This window comes from Lepeophtheirus salmonis, chromosome 13 (genome assembly GCF_016086655.4).
Source record: "Lepeophtheirus salmonis chromosome 13, UVic_Lsal_1.4, whole genome shotgun sequence".
NCBI classification, from domain to species: domain Eukaryota; kingdom Metazoa; phylum Arthropoda; class Copepoda; order Siphonostomatoida; family Caligidae; genus Lepeophtheirus; species Lepeophtheirus salmonis.
The window spans coordinates 26969805-26996466 of record NC_052143.2 but is presented as its reverse complement, the minus strand read 5'-3'; the positions used below and the strand labels follow the sequence as shown (position 1 = coordinate 26996466).

General features: G+C 31.0%; 1 long non-coding RNA gene across 2 annotated transcripts in view; it reads right to left on the bottom strand.

Annotated features, from left to right (window-relative positions):
• Positions 1-2739: 2739 nt before the first annotated feature.
• LOC139906922 (uncharacterized) overlaps positions 2740-26662 on the bottom strand; it is a 29686-nt gene continuing 5763 nt past the window's right edge. Inside the window, exons 1-3 of one of the 2 annotated variants that reach the window (XR_011783128.1) lie at positions 3111-3797; positions 2919-3058; positions 2740-2856 (exon numbers count right to left, since the gene is read on the bottom strand). This is a non-coding gene — a long non-coding RNA (uncharacterized lncRNA). Of the gene's footprint in view, positions 2857-2918; positions 3059-3110; positions 3798-26662 lie in introns of those variants that run through there. The other variant, XR_011783129.1, reaches the window with a different exon arrangement.

The following is a 26662-nucleotide window of genomic DNA, read 5'->3' as shown; positions in this document are numbered from 1 at the left end:
TAAAGATTATCGGAATAATAGTTTATAGGAATATGATGACAATATACAAGGTAGGTATTTTAAATATCAAGTTTATACCTTAATATCTTGGCCAACCTGAGTTTTATGTTTATATAAGTATAACTGACATGAAAATTTATGCAGTAATTTTGTGAGCTGTCAATTATTCTATTACATTTATTAATATTCTAAATGTTTATTAGTTTAACTCAATTTTAAATTTTGTTAAGCTGTGAACAGTTCCAAACTCCCGCCTTCTCCTCGCACTCTTATGCAAATTCCATCTCTAGTCGTAGCTAAAGCATTAACCCAATAGCACATCGAGCACCGTTAGACTGAGAAGAGCCGTGAGCCATTTATTTATTGTATACTGGGATATAATAAAAAGAGGAATGAAGCACGCCTCACACCCCTACGTTATGTGTAAAAAAAAATCATTTTGTTCTTTTATTTCTCCTTTTTTTATTAATAACCAAAGGAGAAGAAGTGTTTTCAATTACACATACATATTGATATATGATTTTATAATTGTTATTATTTATAATAATAATAAATCTATTATTTAAAATACAATGGTCAATTATTGCCAGAGATTCGGGAACTTGGACTCGAGACTTGTGACTCGAGTTGGACTTGAGTCCATATTTTGAAGACGATCTCACAACCAAAGACTCGAGACTTCACTTGGACTCTATAGCTTAGTCTTGTGACTCCACTTGGACTCCAAAGCTATAATATTCTGTTCTCAAGAAAAGCTTTAAGACTATGAACCCTATATTACTCGTATAGTTATGGACTTAAAATTAGCATGAATGACATCTGAGGACTCCACGGAAATATTCAAGGACTTTAGCATGACTTGAGATTCGACGTGGACTCGCAGTATAATGACTTTTCCCCTATTCTGATTAATGCTGTGCCATAAGCTGCAGGAATGGAACCGACTCTAGGATATCTTTGGAAGCTATGGGTTAAAGATATCTATAAAAAAGATAAGACACCTACTAGAATTCAAGTGTGGACTCATTACATTTTTAAATAAGGACTTTGAAGACGACCTATGGAATAAAAAATCCTGCCTTTCTATATGTCACATTTTGAAGGAAACTAAAAATATATATAATCATCAATCTTTGTACCCGAAACACACTCCTTAATCTTACGAATTGGCCATCTTTTCAAGCAAGACGCAGTAAATAATTGGAATCATTAAATGAATAAATAGACGCGTTTATCTCTTCTAATCAACTCAACAATTTGTCAGATATCTAATTGAGGCTGTTTTTAGAGCAAGAGCTTACTTTTGATCCTTATCAAAATCATAAGAAGCTTCCAGTGTCAAGTTTGTGTATATTGTGAGGTAGAATAAAGTTAAGATTGTTGATGTATTTCATATCGTCATAGCTTACTTATTTATTTAGCTTATTTTTTGGGAATGGGAAATTTAAAAAAAGCGAACGTATCCCTGAAGCTTTTGGAATTTTGACTCAGTTCTATTTTTGCATTCTCGGACGCTATAATGACCCATTATTTTAGAGTAATTTATTTCAAATTTGCTTTATAATTGTGTAATTCTAGACAGGGGACTAAAGGCACATTTATATCGACAAATCCGACAAACCATCTGTTTCTCATCCGGTAAGTATTTTCCAAATTCCTTGGCCTCCATTTTCAGAAATCCAGACAGAAGGCGACGTTATGTTTTGCATTTTATTCAGTTCTCTATCGACTATCCCCATCTAATATTATTATATTAATATTGAATAATAAAGGCGGGAATTATAACGTTCATGATTGATAGAAGAAGATGTATATTATTTAATCAATGATGCCATAAGTATTTCTTCTCTTCTCCTCGCACGCTTTTCTATTCTTACCAAAATTATCACCCTTAGTTATAGTCGATAATATTGTAGAGAAAAACGCGTGCAAGGAGGAGGGGAAAAAAGACATATGGTATCATTGTTTAAAATACTGATGTGATTATCATCTGCCTGCTTTATTATGATTTTTGAGGGTATAACGAATGTATTTATTAGCAAAATGTTTAATGAAGATATACTACGTATAATTGACTTCGACATTTTTTATCCGTTACAGTAGATTTGAAAACGTCACACTCCATGAAATTGTAATTCATTATGAACCTTATTCTCAGAATAATAGCTAATGAAACGACAAAGTAGAGTATTTGAAATATATTTGAAGCTCAAAGTTTAAAAAAGAAGGCTTTAATTAAATATAATCTACATACTAAAAAATAAACCATCATACATTTAAGTTAAATATACAAAATTAAACAATTAAAATCATATACCTATTAATAATAATAAATTATAAATACAGAATATTGAAATAATAAATTGATCCAGATAATTTTTTCTTGTTTTAACATCAGAATTCAGTTAAATATGTCATAACTTTAGGTTGCAATACACAAGCGAGACGTGGAGTTTAATCAAAAAGATAATCACCCCTCTTCTTCATGTGGAAGTTGCTATATACAATTGTGCACAGGATAGATATATCTCTACCGATGAGATCTAACTAATTATTAATAATAAAGTAAATGTCAAAATCATAAAATTAGACAATAAATATACTAATAAAAAAATGTTATAAATAAATTCATCGTAAAGATTTAGAGCAAAAGCTAATTATGTAGTAATGTCCGGCGATATTACTCCCTATTAAGAGCATCAAAAAAGATTTGATCATGATGGATATACACAATTGTTAATTATAATGCAACACCCAATGTAACTACCCTCGTTGTTGTGACCATTTAAACAGTTGTTTTTGCCTTTTATGAGTTTTTGAACACCATTTCTTGGAGCCCATTAACCATAGCTAAGCCTTTAGTGATAAAAAAGTAATATTTATTGACTATGTAATATTGGAAAACCTAATTATCATACCCAAGTCTTAAAGCGAAGTAAGTAGTCTCAGACAAACTAGTTGCAAACCATCCAAAGCTACTACCCCCGTTGTTGTGACCATTTAAGCAGTTGTTTTTGCCCTTTACTGAGTTGTGTATCATAATTCTTGATATGTTTAGCTAAAATAGAATCATATTTTATGGTTAGATTTAAAAAAAATTGAATACTTACTGTGAGATAGTACAAAATTCAGAGTTCCATTTCGATATTGTAAATACTTTTTACTGATAACTTGATCATCATTTGGTGTGGATGACTCAAAACATTTTTATATGTATTTCTATAAATGACATCAGTACCAACATCCTCCATTAATTTAATGATGGTTCCTTGGGAATGGACGTGTTTACCCTTGTATTTCTCCATAAATTTTTTGAACGTAGATGATTAGCAATGGATAAGGTTATATTACATGCAATAAGCATCGTTGTGAGATCAAAGTTAAAGTCTGACTTGATGTATTCATCGTCAAATTGATTTTATAGATGAATATCCATACTCTTGTTATGAGATGAGGATAATGAGTGGCGTGTAATTCTAGACAGGGGACTAAAGGCACATTTATATCAACAAATCCGACAAACCATCTGTTTCTCATCCGGTAAGTATTTTCCAAATTCCTGGGCCTCCATTTTCATAAATCCAGACAGAAGGCGACGTCATTTTGGGGATTTTATTCAGTTCTCTATCGACTATCACCATCTCATATTATATTAATATTGAATAATAAAGGCGGGAATGATAACGTTCATGATTGATAGAAGAAGATGTATATTATTTAATCAATGATGCCATAAGTAATTCTTCTTTTCTCCTCGCACGCTTTTCTATTCTTACCAAAATTATCACCCTTACTTATATTATGAGATCAATTCAAAAAAAGGTTTTATTCTTGAAATATTGTCGTGGCCTTATCTTTAATAGGCAACGATATACAGTGTTTTGGAAGATGCTCTTTCCTTTTAAATTAAAAATCATACTTTGAGCTATCTAATGCTGTACTTTTAAACTTTTTGAATCTATTCGGCTTGAAGCTATGAGCCTCTTACTAAAAAGCATGTATTTTCCACATTAAACAAAGATGACTCGAGCTAAAAGTATGATGCAGACATTTTAAAAATGTTTTTAGAATGTTTTACCATTAGGTTTTCAAAAATATTTATTTAATTTATCCCTTTCATCAACACAGAGAGCTTAAAACTGCTTTGAACTATAAAAATAGTCAAAAATAACAAAAAAATGTATGGCTTTTTTCTGAAGGCCACGAGGTTATAAGCAAGGATGACTTTTCTATTATAATATTATTTTCTTTTATGTTTATTATTTTTATGTATGCCTGCTTTGAATATAGGAGAAGGTCAAGAATTGAAGTCCCCTATGATTGTTTATGTTTGTAGTCTCTTTTTTTTTTGTTGTTGTTGTGATTTTATCATAAATATCATCTAATGTTTGTTTACAATCAATGTTAGTCAAATGTTGTGCAAAAAAATAACTTACGGTTTTCTAACTTGTCTAATTTTAATTGCTTATAACTTAGGTATAAAGTAGAAATGAACAATACCAATATATTTATATGTTGTAATGTTAAATTCAACGCATAAAACAAGAACTTTAAAAGGGATCATATTTTAACTACTTTTGCTTTTTTGAGTTAATACTTTATATGAATGTACATTAAGGGAACGATTTTTTCATGACCTTATATTCCTAAATTATTTTTTAATGAACCTATGTAGAGTTGAAATAACTTTAATTATATTGTATTCTTTGTACATTTATAATATTTTCATACAAAAATTTTTATAAAATCTTTTTTTAAAACCATATAAAAGTTTGTTTTTTTAAATAAGAAACTTTTTGAAGTATTATGAGAAGAGTTGACTTTTTTGTAAGGAAAAAAAGAGGATGAGGAGAAGGCAGGAGCGAGACATATAATATTACTGAATTTAGGCTCTTGTTAATATCAGCTTTCTGTTATATTATTTAGGGGGAATAAAATGATTTAGTACTACAAAGAAGATAACCTTTTAGGTTTAAAATAGCTTTAGTGCTGTGAAAATATTATTTTAAATAAGTTTCTAATTTCATGAGATTTCAACTTTACAGTTTTTTTTACGTTTATATTGTTAAAATTTAAAAAAATCAAAGACTAGATCTGTTTAGTTTAAAATTAAAAAATAAACTCAAAGAGGACTATTTTTTTCATAAAAAATAAAAACAATTCTAACATATGCTTTGTATAAGAGATCTGTGACGCACTTGCAACTCACCTATTGAGAACAATTTCTCTAACACACTCCGAAGCATAGTAATAATATTTAATATAAATAAGAATTTAGATTAATGTATAAACTATGTTTACTTAGGCTGCTATATATATTTCTACCCTAATAAAGAAAATGCGAATACTTATCATCAAAAATGGTTTTATTATTGTTCAAAGTATTCTCCAGCATGATTGATACAATTGTACATGCGCTCAACCCAATTATCGAAGCTCTTTTTCCACTTCAATTGAGACACCTCCAAAACATGGTTAAACGCTTCAACAGCATCTTCTGGCGACGAAAATCGTTTACCACACATTTTTCTCTTGATGTGCAGGAATAAAAAGAAGTAATCGGGTGCCAAGTCAGGGCTATACGGCAGATGACCCATCAATTCGACGTGTTGTCTGGTCAATAAGGCGCTGGTTTGAGCCGATGTGTGCATTGTTTTGGTAAACAATGATTTGTCTTCTCTTGTTCGTTTTTCAAATTTCTCCGAAGACTTCAGGAAAACAAATTGTGATGTACCACTCAGAATTGGCCGTCCTACGATGTCCATGTGGAACAGTCGCCACATGACCAGTTTTGCCGAAGAAACAGGCGACCATTTGCTTCGAAGGGCTTCTTCCACGAACAACATTCGTTGAATTTGGGTGGTCTTCGAAGACCCACGCGGTCGATTGTTGTTTTGTTTCGGGCTCATACACATAGATCCATGATTCGTCACCTATGACGATCTTATAAACGTCTTTTGAAGCTGCGAGTGTATTTTTGCAACATTTTTTTTGCACTAATCGACACGAGCCTTCTTTTGAGCGATTGTCAAATTGAGCGGGGTCCAACGAGAAGAAACCTTTTTTACGGCTAAGTGTACACCCAATCGAATGTATGCTGTTGGAAGAAATGCCCAAGGATGTTTCTATCTCACGGTATGTCACATGACGATCTTGCATAGTCACTTCACGCACGGCGTCAATGTTCTCTGGCTAATAAGAGAAAATTAAACACATCATCCTAAAATATAATATTTCAGATAAAAAAGATCAAATTTTCAAGTATATAGCTCCTAACGTTTTTATGTACCAAGGATAATTTTTTTTTAAATGCTCCTGTACAAGAAATAGTATAAATTAAGTATCAATTCAAAGCTTATTAAGTTTTCAATTAAATGATATGTAAATCAAGCCTGTAGTTCTTTCCTATCAATAGATATGGCTATCTAAAGCCAGGAATTTATCGAAAAGTCTGAATTTTCGATCCTCGTTTGTCACTTCAGATATATTTTTTAAAGGGGCCATTACAAAAAAGTTATGGAAGAAACATCTAAAAAAAACAGTTTTATTTTAAAGTTCTGGCCAATATCTATCATTTGATCATAAATAATGTTTTTTTTAAATAAGCATTATAGATTCTAGAGGTCTACAAAATTGGGATTTTAATAAAATTTTCACTCAAACACACTCAATTTTTGCTGAAAATTGTTCACAATTTCAGATTTTTTACCTAAACGACAAAAACACAGGATTGAAACTTAGAAGCTTATAATCTACAGACATTTTTACTCTAGAAAATACATATTAAACAATTCTCAATACTTATTTTCTACCATAAATATTGTTTTAATACTTTTGTTTGCGAAGCCGGGGTCAAATCTGCAACCCTATCATATATATATATATATGATATCTTGGTTGATCAACTGTTCTCCCAAAATAATTTATATACGTACCTATATTTACACTTGGACGTGTAAATGCATGATAGATGTTGTGCCCCACTTAAGCCTCTTAGTTATATAAGTCTTTTTATTAAGCACAGCGACGTTAAATGCTCGTACTTTGGAAGACACACTCTTATTACAACTTGCTGATCCAAAAAAAATTACATATTTTATGTATTTTAATTCAATCTCCTCCAGGCCCCTGAGGTCCAAAGATACAAAATATCTCAAAATATATAACAGAAACTTGACGGAATGTTATGGTTTTCTACAGTTTACGCATGGTAGTCTAAAAAAATAACCCTGTTGCAAGTTGAAGTTGTGAAGTAAATTTTTACCGATACGCTATACCCTTCGTCGAATTCATAATTAAACCAATCTTTTTTCAGCTAAATCTAGTTGTTGTAGATGCCTTCTACTTACATCATTATTCAACATTAAACGTTGGAATGTTATCTTCATTTGCCAAGGAATAAAATGATTATGGAAAATCCGTTTATCTGTAGAGAAGACTAAAATTTCCCCTTCGATAATATCTTATGCCATCCCGCATTGTATAAAGGGCTCTAGGACACATTGCCGATAGCCAATTGGAAGAACAGACATTTTGCCAAATGTCAGCTTGCCGAATGACTACTTTCCGAATTATATAATATACATATTTGATAATGATTCATGCACCAATACTATGTAATTATGATTCCCATTTATGTTACTCCAAAGTTAAAAGATAATATGTTTAATTATTTATCACAAATTGCAATAGTTAAGTGTTAATTAATTAATAATTTATTTAATTATGAGGATGCTTCAAAAGTTAATATTAATTATTGATCAAGAAGTCCTTAGATGTAATCACCGTAATATATGTGTAATCTATTATAATTCGACATGATGGATTGCTTGTATTTAAACAGATTCATGGATTGACGAACAAACATAACAATCTACTCCGATGATTACTGACCAGGAACTAAGCACGGAGGTAGAGATTAACATCCGATCGGGGTAGAGATTTCAGATTTTTACTTCGTTATGATCCAGGATGTTTCGGAAGAAGAGGAGGTTGGCTGTGGATAAGCAAGCCACACAGAGGATTTGGGAAGACTCTCAAAGGTCAGGTCGTAGGAGAGCGCACGAGGAAATGAGATACGTAAGTGAGGAAAACTGTAAAGCTCAGTACAGTTGGAGGAATCTGGAATCTGAATAGAAAGATAAGAACGATGGTTCTTTGTTTCTTCGTGAACCTTCTTTCTTACACAAAGAGTACGAAGCAAGTTGCATTACGTATTCACTCAAGAGACTCAAATCCTCAGAGATGTGTATCTAAGACTGTGAATGTATACCTCCATTGGATCTCAAGCTAAGTTATGAGAAACATTATAAGTGACTTATATGTTCTAAATTTTTGTGTGTATTTTTTTAGTATGACACAGTAACATTTGAATATATTACTTCATTTCTAATAATTGTCCTTTGTGTGTGTTAATTTCCATCAGTTAACTAATTAATTGAATATATGTACATATATACATATTTAATTACTATAGAAACGTCTTTTAAAAAAGACATTCGACAATTCTAAGACTAGTATACCACGTTTGTTCGTTTTATTGCTGGGGAAATCTAAAGATATTTATCTCAAATTTTTTAACATCTTAAAGAGTCCACATCCAATATTGAGTGCACAACCATTAATAGATCATTTCGAAAAGGCAATATTAAAGGCATTCAATTAAACTTTCCCCGACTTCTAACATCACTGGTTGTCTCTTTCATATTGCCAAAAATTTGTATCGGCACATTGCAGATGTGGACTTGAAGGTTAAATATCTAACCGAATTCAAATTTTAATAATCAAGTCAATTACTTTACAGCCTTGGAATTTCTCCCAGTCATTGATGTAATTGATAGGTTTATTCAACTCACCGACATTCACCGATATTATACCTCAAGATTTTTTTTTCTTACTTTGAAACGAATTACATTGGAGGAGAAAAAGGTTGTTGAGAAAACCGACGGAGAGTACAACCATCATTTCCTATTGAAATTTGGAATATGTATAAAAGGACTCAAGCTACGACAATTCGAACGAATAATAGTGTAAAAGGATTTCACAAAGCTTTAAAAAGCTCTGTTAGTAGTATTCAACCCAGCATACGGAAAGTAACAGACGCTTTTAAGAAGGAAGAGAGCTTAGCAAGAAAAAAAAGTGATTTAGACAAGAATTAAATAATGCAAATATCCAAAAAATATTCAAGTATAAATAGAAGGATCTACAACATTACTTTTAATTATAATCCAGACGAAAAGATGGAATATTTGAAACATAGCTTGGAATTTTCATACGTTTTAAGATTTATTCATCGTTATGCATTATTTATGTTAAATATAATATTTTGTAAAGTACTTTTTTGCTTCTACTACATTTAAAAAAGTTTATAGAAATAAATCATGAAAATATACCATTTGTTGGAATAATTTAGTTTCAACAGCTATTGGTTCTTTGGAAATGTAGAGAAATAATGCTGGATTTCGAACTCAGAATAAATAGGTACTTAAATGTATAAAATTTTTGATTCCTTCTCCTAGGAATACTCCACGGTTCCTCGTAGGGGTTCTCCAACAATTTAAGAGGCCCTGGACTAATGAGCAGTAAATATAATTAACCAAGAAAAGAGTAATGCTTTTATCTTGTAATGTGTACCCCACAATAGATGTGAACACTTTATAAAGATATATGCAAAGTGAGTCAGTTTAGATAGATTATAATGTTTAAAAGGGGAAAATGTTGGATTTACCATTGGAAACTAGACTGGAAATATGAATATGCCTTTAGTGGAAATATTTTCTGATGGTCCAACTTTTCATTTTTTCCTGAAAAGTATAGGGACGAACAACAACTTGAAAAGTTACAATCAACTTGAAAAGATAGAAAATCTTGGTAAACATACTTAGTCATAATTAATTATTACTTGTGTTCCTTGTGTAGTGTAAGTTGGATTCTACACCAATGAAAAACCCATCTTGAGAATAATAGAAACCCAGACGACCTCGAGAAAGGGGAGTGTCCATCAGGACTTGACCAGGTACATAGGATCTCTAACTTATTCCATCCAAATTATTCTTCATTCTCATTGTCCGTTGAAACTCAATCGACACTCATTCAGTCATTGATTAATCTTCATCCACACTCGACTCCCTCTCTTCTTTAAACATATTTTCCCTTTCTAATTCATTTATTTATTTATTGGGGGATGTCATGATTTTTGATAAAACGGTTCTAATTGAGGTTTTAACCAACATTTAAAGCACGGCAAAGTGGTTTTCGGCAATAAGGGATTCGGCAATGTGTGTGTGCACGCGTTCATAGATAGAATACCTTTCGTCAATGCTTCTGATTGTAAACCCGATACTTAAAAACAAAACTTCATTCCAAAATGTTGTCTAAGAACATCACTTACTGAATTTGACTTATAGATTGGAGATTTTTTCCACAGAATTCTCGAAGTTGTTGCAATAAACAGAGATAATTGATTAATATGAGGGTTTGTTAGGTCATTTTCGAAGTATATCCACTTAGGGCATGGGATGGAAAAATGTTTTCTCTCCATCCTTCATCTCTTCTAGATATCAGATTTGCAAATATTTTCTTGTACATTTTTGATATTATAACCGATTCTTATTTACTTCAGCCATGCTATCTCTTCAATCTCGCTTTATAAAGCGTGAACGGAATAGTTCTTGGATAAACCAGGTACCTGGAAATTCTGCAGATGTTTGTTTGGTCTTCAGAACACTAATTTTTAGCTTAAGTCCTCCTTCAATAAATCCCTCATGGTCTTCTCAGGAACTTCCAGCTCCCTTGAAAGCCTCCTGGTTGACATTGAAGGGTTGGCTTTATTCAGAACTAGGACTGCCTCAATCTTGGATGATGTTTTTTTTTGTCCTATCTGATGTCTTTTTATCTCTGAAACTCGTGACCTCCTTCCTCAACATGTCTTTAATCTTGTAAACGGTCTTGACATTCACGCAGAACCTCTCGGTGATGTCCTTGAGCTTATCACCTGCCTTGATCCGCTCTGGGATTTTTGTGCGAAAACCCTCCATTTGCAATCGTTACACCAAATGGGTTGTAATTTTTATTTACATCAAGCTAAAAAAAAAATCAAGATAGAAATATTTGAAATAAATTCACACAACTTCCGGAAAAATTGTCAAAAAAAGGAAGTATAATTACTCAAAACCTATCTATCAGTCTGTAAACTCACATCTGCAAAATTTTCAAGCATCTACTATACAAGTTTCTTCGTTTCGTAAGCTAAACCTGCGGCACTTGACAATTTTTTTGGGATTAACCCGTTAAGACTTTCAAATCACTTTGGCACAAATCCTATTCTCTCCCACTTTCTACCAAGTACCTCTAATTTGTTCTTAACTACGGAGCCTTCTATCTCAACACCACTCCCTGGAGTTAATTCACCGATAAGAATTATTGCAGTCTTCTTTTTATTTTAACTCTAATCCTAAAACATTCTAAAATTTAGAGATAAAGTGTATACAACACAGTTCAGAAATACTTTATATTTATATATTGTATAAGAAAGGATATTTTTTGGGGATAACTTTAAACAAGCTTTTGTAAAATTGGTTGCTCAACATGTATAACTATATATAATAAGTTGTTCTATTTTCTCTAAAATTGACTATTTTGAGGTAATAATTATATAGCTTCTAAATATAAATCAATATGGGTGAAACTTTATATTTCTTCATTTTTTCCATTTTTCAATTTGGACTATATACACTTGACATTTCGAAAATATTTCTAATAAATAAAAAGAAAACATATACAAAGTGTTCAACATTTCTTTGAGCATATTAAAGTCAAATAATCAATAAAAGAGGGATTTATAAAGAGCTAAACATTTTGTTTAAAAATATGCATACAAAAAGGAAATTGATAAATTCTATTCATATATTGTATTATAAAAAGATGTTTTTATGTGCCATTGTTTTGAAAAGATTTTGAGAAAATTGGTTTATTGTTTGTATATTCTATTAATGTACATATACATATATATACAAACAGAAATATGGTTGAAATTGTTTTGTGCAAATTTTTTACATGTTTTTTTTTTCACACACAACCAATTTTAGCAATTAATATTATATATTTACTAATCGAGTGAAATAATTTATTTTTCTTCGTCTATATATATATGTATATATACAAGCCTGTAAAAACGTGACTTTTTTTTTCAAAATTGTTCCCAAGACTTTTGAAAACTAATTAAAATTCCTTTATGTCTATTATATTTAACAATTTTGGGAGTTTAATAAAAATTTATTGATCGTTTTTGAAGAAATCGTTATTTAATGTCAATTTTTTATTATTTAAATACTCCAAAAAAAGTTTAAGCTATAATAAGTCGACCACAGCTCAAAATTTGGGGAGTAGTAATGCATTATTACAAAATAACCTACAAGCTCTTTTTTAAACAAATAGAAATAATTTTTTTATAGATTTTGGTATGTACGTCAAATTAGCTACTTTTGTTAAAAGGTCTTTTCATTTAAAAAGTACAATGAAGTTAAATAGACTTTTTCAATAAATGAGTTTTGTAGATCTATAAATAAAATGTTATATATATTTGTTTCGTTATTTATCAAAAATTGTTTCTTTTTATTCAAGAAAATATTTTAACTATGCAATCACTGTAAGTGTACTACCGCCTTTAGTGTGCATCGATATGAAATCCCCCATTCTATAACAGCATAATTTTTGAAATAGTTATTGTTCTAATATAAAATTTAAACTAATTTTTTTGATCTATATAAATATTTTTAATGTAATTTTCAAAATATTTTTTACCGTTTATCGATTTAAAATTTCTTTCATGTAGTTCTGTCTTAAATCGTTAAATGAAATTTTATCCTTATTAAGGATATTTCGAACCATTTTTGATTTTAAAAACCTTCATTTTAGAAGGAATGGTGATATATTTCTCAAATGAAATTTTTTTTCTAACCTTGGAATTTAACTCTATAACTGTCTGGATATCGTTTTGAATTTTTTGTTTGATTCAGATCAAACAAAAACTAAAGCAATACACGTACAACGTCTATATTGAAAATGGTGGAACAATTTTCAAGCGATAATATAATTAATAATTATAATAACAAGCTTGTATATACTCGTATTAAGTGTTGAAACAGGCTTTAAGACCAAATTTTTTCACCCATTCGGTCTTAAGTGAGTTTTGTTAGATCAATTCGGACCGATATTTTGGTTCAGACTGCAATTTGAGATTGTGGATTTACTAGTTTTCGAATTGTGCATCTATTTTTTTAGTCTCAATATAAATACTTTTTTTTTGGTCTCAGTCATTGGAGAGTTTTTCTCCCCTATCCTGATTTATGAGTCGTATCATTATAATTTAACTGCATATGACGTTATTGTACCGATTTTCACAATTTTGAATAACACATGACGTGATCAATAATTCATGTATAGAGTACCCTATAGACCGAATTTTAATAGAGACCGATCTTCTTTAAAGGACCGAATTAGTTCGGCTCCAAAAATCATAACGGTCCCATTCAGGTTTAGGACTACCAAACCGAAATTCAACACTTTATCGAAGCGATGACTTCTAAGGATGTTTATTTTATTGTTAATGTATGTGATCATACTAGCTGTGAGATTTACAAACGTGTTCCTTCTAATGTTTATTAGTACAATTAATTAATTTTTGTATTATAAATACAATGATAGGGCGAATTACAGAAAACTTTGTTCGAAAGTGTTTTGAAAATGGAGTGGTAATTTTTTAAAGAGTTTTGTATAAATAATTAAAGAGTGAATTATATTAGTATGTTACTAACACGAACACGCTATCTTAAAGATAGCCAATGAAAAATATGAAAATTTTATTTCTATTTAGCTAATTTATGTTAAAATTCTAAACTAAAACGATTTACTATAAATTATAATTACCATTGCTAACTTGACAAGTACAAAAATTATTTTAATACTATGTAGGATATTTATTTAAGTATAACTTAATTGTGTTATGATTTTATGGATCACAATTGTTCGAATAAGTTTCCACGTAGTATTTGACTGTCATTGAAATATACTCTATAACTTTATTTATTAATACTTTTAATAATTTTCTGTTTCAGGAGTTAATGGTTTTGATGACATATAATTTCCTCTCCATGATACTATTACGTTCATTCAGTAACTCAACTGTTATGATTCATGGTAGATGCAAGAAAAAGTAGAGGTGTCTTACTAGTGAGATGTGATCAAGTCCGGTCTCATCCCACAGTCCAAGGATTGAATTTTTTTTTCTAGTGTGGGTGTCTCCAATTTTGAGAAAGACAGATATGGTATGACGTGCGGGCATGTATATACATATATATGTGTGTCAAATAACTCTGATGAAATGTTCATAAAAGTAGGAAAGCACCGTGAAGTACAAATGTATAATTTCTAATAAAACATATATATATGTAATTTCACTTTTAAAGAATGATTCCAAATAAATTTATTAAAACATTTGTTTCAATTAATATATTATACGCAAATGACTTATATAAACTGTACACTGTTTTAATCAGATTTTAATTTTAAAATATTTTACCATACTTATTTTTTATTTTGTTTTATAAAAACAATTTCGAATATATGAAATATTATCATATTATAATAAAGGTAACGACGTGCAGAATTAAGCAGTATGCTCTATTTGAATGCTCCAACTCAGTGTAATAATTTTAAAAATCCTCTAATATCTTAAGCATAGCTTGTAGCAATTCGGAATAGGACAGGCATCAAACCCGGATCCGAAGTACCAGGTACGATACAAATAAACTTGTATTATCCTTAAATCTGATCCGGCTTTGGGAAAAGATACTCTTATGGATAATAAAAAAGATTCAAAGGATTTTCCACATTTTAAATCAGCTTATAGTAATGTTTAATACTTAATTGTAGTTATAACGGGTATGATATTATCTACATTGAACGTAAAATCAATTTATCTTGATTGGTGATTGAAGCGACATCCACATGAATAGTTGCATCCTACCGGGGGTAAAAAAAACAATGATTGAACATTCGTGTGTGCTCACATTTTTATCCGCCTGGCTCGCGTTAAAAACAAATAGTTAATTATAGTCAAAATTCTTTAAAAAGTAACAGTTGCTATTTCTTGGATTCAAATTAGTTCTTAATAGGCTGAGATCAGTTATCAACAATTATTGTATAATAATTAAATAATTGGAGGAATTGGCTGACTACCAACTAATTTTGGTGCCTTTTTCTGTATCTTTTCGGAGAGAGATTGACGAGATACATTAAAAGTAATGTTAATATAATGTTATAATAGTAAAAACATTGTGTTATTCATTGCTTCAACATCGGTAATCAGTAAAAATGTAAGTATAATCTGCATCCTATTTTATTTAGGTCCAAACTTCGGATAAAATGTTAATAAAAATCGACACAAGTATACATCTAATTTGGTTTCAGATCTGCAGTCGAAAGTTCGGGTACCTAAAATTTGCGTTTAAAGATTTTAACAGACCTAAATCCAAAAAATCATGGATTTGTCCTAACAAAAGTGTAAAAAAAGCTAGAATTAAATATTTTAATGTTTGTAACGTATCAAAGGGTGGTTAATCTAAACGTTCACAATGTGAGAAAAAAAAAGTATAATACTGCTTTTACTTAATTTCTTAAACGATTTTATTAAAATTTTCAAAAAAATCAACATTTTAACATAAATTTGATGTTCAATCAATAAAATCGCCATTAACTCGGACCACACATTCGTAATGCCCTCGGTACGCCCACTGCTTTCTTGACCGTCCCACTGAGTAAGGTCCGAAATGCCCCCTTTCCCATTTCTCAGGGATCTTGTGGTGCTTTGGGAACCTTCTTTTGAAGGCCATTCAACATTGTTCTAGACAAAATAGTCAAAATGGGTTAATTCTGGTGAGTTAGGAGACCAAGAACTTAAACATGCGTACCGGACTTGCTTTCCTTTTGTGTGTGTTTGTTAAAGGCGGATGGAATGACGCAAGGAAAAATTGAAAACGTTTAAAAGAACTACACTTTACTTTAACTTTTTTTGTTTGTTAATGCATGACTATTTTGTAAGTAATATTATTTATATCTGTATAAACTACATCTAAAATTATAACACTCTCAGATATGTAAAGTTAGTCTGTTTTACTCTTGTTATAATACAACATATTTTCATATCGGTTTCGATATGAATATAAGTATTGGTATTTCGTTAATTTTTGATACTTTTTAGACACCAAGTATAGCAAAAAATTTCGTTTAGTTGATATAGCTTTAATAAATAAATTAGCTGACAGTGTGTAAAATGAAAAGAAATGGAAAATGAACGAGGGAGTCCTAAGAATAAGCATGTGATAGGAGAGGAGTTTAGTTGTTATGGTGTTCTATTAGATAAGCTGCAAGTAGTTATGCGAAAAAGTAAATAAACACAAATCCAACTCCTTATCTAATTATTACAATGACGATCCACCATTCTACTCCGAGTTTAACAAGAGCTTACACTAATAACTCGAGATGAGATTTAGATAAGAGCGTGAGGAGAAGTGGGAGTGAGACATATGAGACTACTGAATTAAGACCTTTGTCAATATTAGCTGCCTGTTAAATACATTTATAAAACAACGGAATCATTATTATCTTTTTTTGATTTAAAAAAAAAACATAAAAAGAAGAAACGACAACTCCATGTTTAATAAATATTAGGTGAACGACACAAGGATAAAAAAGAAAAACCGGCAAATCCAGCGATGGGATAGATAAACATTCTAAAACATTGTATTGTATTATCGAATATTGTATAATGAATTGAGGATTTTTATTGCCTTAGTGACGTAATCATGGAGCCACTAAGGGAGTTCTTGGTTCTTGTGCTTCACTGGATATATTATATATTGTATTTTGGAGATGAGCCACTTAATCTTCCACCTATCCTTATATCGTGGGGGATGTTACAATGAGCCAATCTGAGGAACTTAATCTGACATGAAAGTTTCTCCAGACTTCTTCCTCCACCATCCTAAGGATTGGGGTAATTTTTAAACATTGGTAGAATAAATTATTAGAGGTCTCTAATTCTTTTTGGCAAAAATAACAATTTATCTCCTCAGGATCTTCCCTGAACTTGTTTCTAAAAATACAGAACGTCACCAGTCTGTACCTCAGCCATTTATGATGTATGCCAGTAAATGGGTTCTTCAAAAGGATGTTTGGATCTACATGATCCATGCCATCGCTAATACCAAGCTGTTCAAACCTTTGCCTTGTGATTGATGAAGGGTTCTTTTTTTTTATTGGCCTTTATTGTCATGCATTTAAACATTTAGAATCTTATTATAATATAGTACAATATACTCAAAAAATAATTCGTTAAAATATGTTGACAAACGAAAATTGAGAAGACCATTATAAAATATGGCAAAATTTTGTGCAACCTCTAGTTGGCATCTCGCATTGTAAAGATAATTCAAACTTTTGAACTATTTCAGTAGTACTATTACAAAAATTTTAAAACGCTTTGAGTATAATTATAATACTATAAAAACATCTGAAAGTCCTAAATGTGGAATAGCTGAAATTCCAGGTGGTTTAGCTTTAAGATTTCATTTAAATGAATTTTCCAATTGTCACCATATTCCTATAACTTTTTAATCCAATAGAAATTCAGAGATTTTCATAGAAAAACGAAATCCACCACACCCAAGCCCCCAAAGTTCAATGGGTTATAGGCTATTTGGTGGTTTATGTTTTTTTTTTGGTCAATAATTGAAAGTAGGAACTTTCTGAACATAATATTTCCCTAAAAATACTTTTGTTGAAAGGTGTATCATAGAAGAGGTGCGTTACTTTAGGAATAATATAAATATTCCATCCTCTGATCCTATCCTTTACTTCTAAATTGAAAGAAGAGAAATCAGAAGTTGTTTTCCTAATTCTCTTACAAATCTTTTTCCCATTCATTTCGCAACTTCCTTCGCCTATCCAAGATCCCAAGAGTTGTAACTTTGATTTCAATTTAAAATGTGGCCAAGCCTTTCCAAGTAACCCGTTATAAGGACTGATAATTTCAGGTTTCTCTTAATTCAAAAACAGAACAGATAATTTATAGAATGAAGATAAGACCCCAAACGTGTTTTTGATTGATTTTATTGTCTAATATGGATTCCCGCAAAATATCATTGTTAAGTCGTCTACATAACATAGACATTTTAAATTTGTTTGTGGCAACTGAAAGCCTTTTATTCCATCTCTATGATCTATTCCTTGTAGTAAGCCATCAAGGCATATAAATAAAGTATTAAGGAGAGAGGATCTCCCTAACTAACGCCCCTGTTGTTCGAAAAATATTCGAATTCGTTTTTGCATTTAATCATTGTACGAGTACGCACTAAGGTAAATGCAACCATACGAACTATAAAATCACCGAATCCTTTTTGGTGCAGTGTTTTTATTATGTACTTATGAGACAATGTATCAAAAGCCTTGGCAAAATCCACTGCCATCACTGTTAGACTCGACAAGGGTCTGTAGTGTAAAATATCATATTGTAATCCATGTAAAATTTTGCTTTAAGCTTTATTTATACACTTAGAGATTACGAACGAAATTTTTTTGTACAAGCAATTATGCATAATAAGAGGTCTTAAATTTTTAAGATATCTAGTATCTTTTTTTTTTCGGAAACAAGATGATGTGTCCCTCTGAAGCGAGGTCAGGGAAAAAATCCAACACTAAGCACCTTTTCATAAAACAAGAGTAAAATTAGTCAAAGATAGGAGATATATTTCTTACAAAATTTAAAGGTGAAACCCTATGGAGGCTTTATTTAATTTTGCATTTTTAGTAATAGCACATATAATTTATTCTATTGAAAGGTGACACTCAACCAGGTTGTTATCTTCATTGGATAGTCAAAGTTCTTTATCAGACCTGCATCGGAAGTCTTGACAGAAATAAGCATTTCTTAAATTGCATCTCACACATTTTGATGTATATTTGGAGTCGATACAATTATACATATTGGAGTAAAAAGACGACATCTACTTGTAAACTAATTCAGGATCATTCGATTCCATACCATTTTTAAGTCTGATTAATAAGTTATTGTAAAGGTTATTTTTCTTTTCAAACTTCAAACATTGTAATCTTGATTTCAATAAATCATCGATGCTCGTTATTTTCAATTTAACTTTATAAAAAGGGCCTGCTTCTCGAAAAAGTTGGTCCAACATATATTTTGAACATTTTGAGGTATTAATTTTTTGTTTACATTTTGTATTTCAATCAGTTGTCTGCTTTTTTTTCTTTTCATCTTGCACAATTTTATTTGGATAAACATTTTTTTTTCAATTCAGTGAAAACGTCAATACCATTCTTAATCCTTGATTTTGCATTTTCAATTTTATCGATGATTTCATCATTCACCTCCAGTAGTAAAGAATTAAGCTTCCAAAGACCTCTAATTCTTGCTTTCCTTGAAAGGAGGCTCATTAAAATAAATATAGCACGATAGTCAGATATTTCAGTGTTATCACTTTGTACGACTTTAATGAGTCAGTTTGATAACCTTTAAAGAGAAAAATATTTATTCTCAAGGACGGAGGTCTAGAAAATCTATCCACAGTCAAAATAAGTATGACTATAATCTTTTACTAAGTCAACACAGTCATAAAACCCGTGGGTCTTTCAAATAGAAGAGAAGGCCGCCATAGCCTGAAGATGATGATTCCTTGTACCCTGAATAGAATCTCGACCATATTTAAGTTTTATATTAAAATTCTCCACTCATTATGGCTGGTACACGTGAAATAACAGCTGAAAGTTTTTCCTTGAAAAATGGGATCGTCACAATTCGGCTCGTATATCCCAATTACATCCAATAGAGAGCTTGATACTCTACATCAAACCTTGATTAGATTTCCATCAAAACAACGGTATTTGATTTTTGGCTGTAGTTTTCTTTAATCAATAGTAAAACACCCTTTTTTGGATGTCGGAGGGACCTATCAAACGCAGAAAATGAAGAGTAGTATTCCGGTGAGCAAAAGTGATTCTCTAAACTGCATCCCGTATCAGATAATATAATAATATCAGGAGTTTCTAAAATTTTTAATAATTTAATCAAATCATATTTTCTCCCCAAACTATGAAGAGAATTGCAATTTAAAGATAAAAAGGAGATCATGATTTTCTGAATAACTTTTGGGATTGCTCATTACTTTCTGTCGCTGTTTCAGATTCTAAAGCAAGTCTTTTTGTATTGGAGGTAGATCTTGACCTAGACAGAATAATATTTTCTTCAGAAATATCACCAGTGGGGGTTCTTGATTTTCTTGATAAAATATCACGTTTGATTTTGTTTTTTGTTTGATTGTTCAATATTCTAACTTCCATTTCTTTATTAATTTATAATTCCTGAGGTAAACTCGTATTGAATTTCTCCACACGTGTAGAGACAAAATTTCTTCTTTGGGACTTATTAATTGGAATAAGCATTTCCTTCTCCTTGACATTACCTTGAGATAATAATTCCCCTTTATGCCCATCTTGAGTCACATTTATGTGATCATTAATCCCAACTGCTTTATCAGGTGATTCAGTGAGAAAATCTGAAATGTAGGATACCTGAGCCTCAGCTTCTTCAAGAATAGTACTAACACAGTAACTGTCAACATCTTTGCGTGTTTCTAAGGATATAAGAACACTTTCATTAGGATTAATGTCATTTTTATTTTCGTTGTAGTCCTTCTCTTTACGACCAATATTATCATTCAATAATCATTCAATATTATCCTATTCATTTTAATGCAATGAGTGAAGGGATCGGAGGACCGAGATAATTACTTTTGAAATCTCGTCCAGGAAACATTCACTGTTTTCTATGGGATAGAAATAAGTTATTCAACACGGGGCTTCCGTTGGATATATATATACATTCAATAGTAATCCCTGCACTACTACGGAACTCACTCCTACTGTGTTTCTTCGTCATTCAATAGTTTAATCGTCCAAATTTAATATAAATTGCAACGAAATTGCACATGATAATGTTTTGCAATCAAATTACTTATTATGATATTACTTATGGTGATGTTGCTTTACGATGATATTGCCCACATCAGTTTTGTCTCACAATGATAATGTACACGACAATTTTACCGCACAACGATTTTGTCTCTGACCTTTTTACCGGGATCATTTTACAGAGAAACACTCCTATATTGTGCTCACAGAATATTAATTAAAGAATATAAGACATTTAACTGCAAAAAAAAAAAAAAACCTCAATAATGTACCTATATTACATATATAGAATATGAATAATTTATCCTAATATCATTTTAAATCGAATTAAAATCGTATTCCTTCTTTACTTATGACTAACTCCGTAATAATTCCTTAAGTTCTTTGTTTTTCATCTACTAGTGATGACATCTTACTTTGATTTTTGATTTTCAAGAATGTGGATCCATCTGATCTTTAGTGGCAATGTGATAAGTGGCTGACTGATTATTTATAAAAAAGTGACATGGTAATATACACTCTGTGAAACATGTGTTCAATTTTTATTATTAATAGAAATAAGGAAGGCTCTTGATGATAAATGGCATCCTATTTGGAAACATTTAGGAGAAGGATGAAAAGTGTAAGAAAAATGAAAGAGCAAACAATTTTCTTAATCTTTGAGATAGCTAGATACTAGAAACAAAGGCCTAAATTTTTTTGTACACATTATGATAAAATGAGTGCATTACATATGTATACATACAGTAATAAATAATAATAAAAAACTAAGTATATGTTATGTCATTTATTATGCTTACTTTTTACAATGTTTTTATTATTCTTTAGCTACTTATGTACTCATCTTCTTGATATGATGAGGATTGTTCACAAATATATTTTTGTTCCTTTCTTCCTTAAAAACAAGTACGAATACATTTCCATCTCCCTTCCCCCTGTAAAAAAAACTGATCTAAGTAATTTTATTTGGCTGTCAACATTTTGAGTAATTCACTACATAATTAATCCCCATTACATAACTAATAAAGAAACGATATATATATATATATATATATAGTAGTCAGTCCTCAAATCTTATAAAAAAAGCAAAGTTTGTCTGGTTGTTTGTCCATACCTTATTTTTTGAGTGTTGCTCATCGATTCATATTTAAAAAAAAAAAGCTAAAGGGAGTACATATATTTAGTATTGTAAATACTAAGTTTTTACAGAGAGTAACTCAGAGGATTTGTTGATTAGTTTTTAGTGTAAGTCTTTGTTGGAATGCTACATGAAGCTACAACGTCATGACAACTATGCTTCTCTCTTTCCAAACATTATTCAAATTGTCTGGGTTTTATGTATTTTTTTTTTTACATAGCGTTTAGTTATATTTTTACGACTCTATATATAATTGATCTCGAAGCTCATACTTTCTATTTATTTAAGGAAGAACATGACCTGAATTCAGATGTTTCTTTAAGGAAGCAATTTTTGTTTTCACATAGAGTAAACCTACTAAATGAAAGGCAATTGAATTATTGTGAAAGTACACTAATACTTGAGGAAGATCAATTCTGTGCGAGGTCTTTTTTAACAAGGATAATGACCTTTCTACAATAGATAAGTAGATAGAATTACGATAAATTTTATCATAACTACATACTTATGAGTAAGTTAATGTATGAATAGAAAAAAAATATCACTTTATGCATTGGCAATTTTTTTCCCAATATCCATTATATTTCCTTTTCAGAACGTAAAGGATTTGCCTATTGCCCTATTATTGAAAAGTAGTTGTGCATAAATTTTATGACGTAGAGCAAGGCTACTTTCAAGGATTTTTTTTTTTGTACTGTGGTTTACAAAATTTTGTTAAATTGATGTAATTATGATGGGTAATATTTAAAAATAAAGGTACAAAGTGACATTATTACACCTTTATAACTAATTCTTGGAGACAGTACATATCACTATGAAGTAATGTGTGTGATCATGAAAGACAGAGAATAAAAATGAGGACTCACTTGGGAATTATAAGTGCAAGTCCTGGTTGGACACGGAGTAGAATCGATAATCGACGTCGGAGTAATTCCAGCCTATATGCCCTTGCTATATATAGAGTGAGATTTGTGTTTATTTCCTTTCTCTCACGGGAGCTTGCAGCTGATATGACAAAACATATGATTTCATTTTTAGGAAGAATTAGCTTTTTTTTCTATATTTATGTTTGATTTCGTGATAAAATAAAGTTATCAACTTGCAATTGGTCTTACAAGAAATCGGTCTCATTTTAAGACTCGGTCTAAGCCAATTCTATGGATGAACCGTTGGTAACATTATGCGTGTTACAAATGGTAAGCATAGGAATAATATGAGGTGTGTTCAAAAAATAATGTGCTTTTTTTAAATTTCGTGGGCAAGGTACTTTCGGAATGCTCAATTTTTGTATTTTTTATGATGGTACACTCTCCACAAACCTGTATTTACTGTTTCAGTCGTATAATATGTTTAGTTTGTTTGTGACGACCCTCTTCTGGACGCCGAAGCATGTGAACAACAGATGAATACGTTGAAACTGTGAATAAATTGTTTTTAAAAACTGTCGAATCACTATCAGAGAAGTAGCTGTTGACATTGTTCGTCCCATAATTTTTTTCCGAACATTTTGGCAGGAGACGAGTGTCAGCGAAACTGTTAAATTTTGATTTGCTTGTTAGAGATTTCTTGTCCAAAAACAACAATACGATCATGCCTTAGCCACCAGATTGTGCCCCATGTGACTTTTTATTGTTTCCAAAAATGAAGAGACCTATGAAAAAAAGAGAGATTTGCAACGATTGAGGAGATAAAGACAGTATTGCTTGAAGAGCTCAAGGCTCTACCTAAAAGTGCTTATGATAAGTACTTCGAGGATTGGAAAAAGTGTTGGTACCAGTATATTCTATCTGAGGTAACCTTACTTTTTGAACAAACCTCGTAATGTTATATGGAGTTAAATATTTTGAATAAATCATATTTGTGCTATTCATACGCCAAGAGTGGGTAAAAATCTGGCCATAGATTGATACAGAAAAAAAAATTGGTCTTTACATTGAAACGAAAAAATCTATCAGGGACAGTGTTGCCAGATGGGTTTAAGCAAAATCGGATATATGTACTTCTAAAGTTGGATAAAAAATCATCTAGTTATAACAAAAAACGGCTAAAAAATCTGCTAAATAGCTTCAAAAAACAACAACTGCAAGCTTATTTTATAATATTTACTGATAAAATAAAAACAAATATCTTTATTAGGATATGCAGCAGCTATCTATTCAATGTTGCCGCCGTCTGCGGCCAAAACCCGCTCAATGCAGCTACGAAACCGAGAACAGGCATTTTGGATCTGCGCTGCTTCTATCTCACTGAATTTCTCCTTGATTCAGGTGATGAAAGACTGCTTGGTGTTATGGGAAGAGTGGTTGGTCATGTTTTCCACATAGGACCAGACAAAGTAGTCCAACGGGTTCAAATCCGGTGATTTGGGAGGCCAAGAGGAGAAGGGTACGAACGCAAAAATATTTCTTTTCAGCCATTCTTGCGTCCGCTTAGCTTTGTGGGCTGGACCCGAGTCCTGCTGCCACATCCACGGCCTGTCGCTGACAACAGACTTGCCATGGATCTCATGGAACGCTGGAGGTCCTCGTCAATGATGTCCCTGACCTTGTTGATGAAGGTGACATCCTGGATAATCCTGGTGCTCTTCTCCTCCTTCTTCTTCCTGTCAACAACGTCCATCGGGTCTGATGACTCCTCTAGCTGCTTTCTGAGACTTCTGACCCTTCTAATTGGGACAAAAGGCCAGAGATGTAAGGATTGCTTAATTTCATGTGATCAGTAAGCATAATCTGAATAGCAACGCACCTACAATCTCTTTCATTGAACATAAGGACTTTTCTTGGGCACTTAACATGATGCTATCGCTACAACTGGTCAACAATAACTGAAGCCTATAACACGGGAAAAATTTTAACACCAAAAACAGACGGATCAGACATCAGCTGATGGAGTAATGTCGTCTTTAAAATGTGGCAGATTTTGTCCACACGCCCTGTAGTTATGGATTCTTAACTTGAGGGGTTTATTTTTTTAAGGTCCCTAATATTTCACTTTTCAAAGTTTCAGCGGGAAGAAGAAAAAATAAATTGTTGTTTGACAGTATTAAAAAATTGGAGAGGCAAAGTACAAAAGGAAGAATTACTCGTATTCTTGTGTTCATGAAAGTGCAGTAATTTTTTATTTTTATTTTTGACATCACTGAAAATCGGCTTGACTATTGAAAAGATCTGCTAAGATTTCTGGGTTTTCAGCCAAAAAAAAATTTTTCCAGCTATACATATAAGTAGCATTTCTATATTGAATTTAGTATAGAACTCCCTCCTTGCAGAGAAACTAATTATCTACATAACGCATACAAGATTGTTTTAATTTCGTCACATTTCGTTCTGTCTTCGTCACATTTAGTCTAGTTTTTATTTTGCAAAGATAAGAAAATATTTGTTTCGTTTCGTTTTAGACTCGTTATTATCATATAAAACATTAATTGAAAAATACATTTTTTACAGTCATAATTGACAAAATTAATGTTGGTTCAAGAAAGACAGGGTAATACCAGAGAAAATATGATTATCTAAAAGAACTTATACAATAGATAATTTTTTTTAAATTAAAATTTAGCAAATAAATTTAAAATTTAAAAGAAATTCTATTGTTTGTAATTTTATTTCATTTTTTTTTTTACATAAATATAATATTTTGACTTTTTTTTAAATATATAAATTGCGTGCAATAAATAAAGAACACCCGTCAAAAGTTTATTTCTAATTGTGCTGTCTAATAAATATACAAATAAAATTACTTGGTTTATCATCCCAACTTCCATATAAATATGTAAATTTCCGCTTTTTAAAAGATATAAAAATTTTGATATGATCCATGATGTCTGTAAATTGTTCATATATCAACTTTTTCTAATTGTAATTTATTTGATAAAAAAATTATACAAGATTTAAAATTGATTTTCAAAGACTTTACTCAGATGTGGAAACGTATGATTTTGTTATATTTCTGATAAATTTAATACTATTTTTAGGTAACACTCGAGTGTTATATGATAATATTTAAAAAAAATTATCAGCAAATATCTTTTGAAACCAAGAGAGAAAAACCAATTATGCTCGCTTCAAATAAACCATTTTGACTTTAAAAAAAATGAAAAAGTGAAGTATTATAGAAATAACAATGGTTAATGTTTTATTCTTTGATATGATATGATACTTATGATAGAGGATCGGTGGCAAGTTTTGTTAAATGTTCATTAAAATACTAATGATATAACTATTTACATAATTTGCATATAATTATAGACATAGGTCGACACAATTTTCAAAAACATACGACTTAACTTTCTTTCGAAATGGTCATCCTTAGCCTTGACAACAGTCCGAAGTCTCTCTGAAAAGGACTTGCATGATACGTGTCGCACTCTCTCCACGGGGATGGAGTCCCAGGCAGCCAAAAGTTTGGCCTTCAGGTCGCCCAAATTCTTGCTAGGTGTCACACAGGCTCTGTTCTCAATATTTTACCACATTAAGTAAT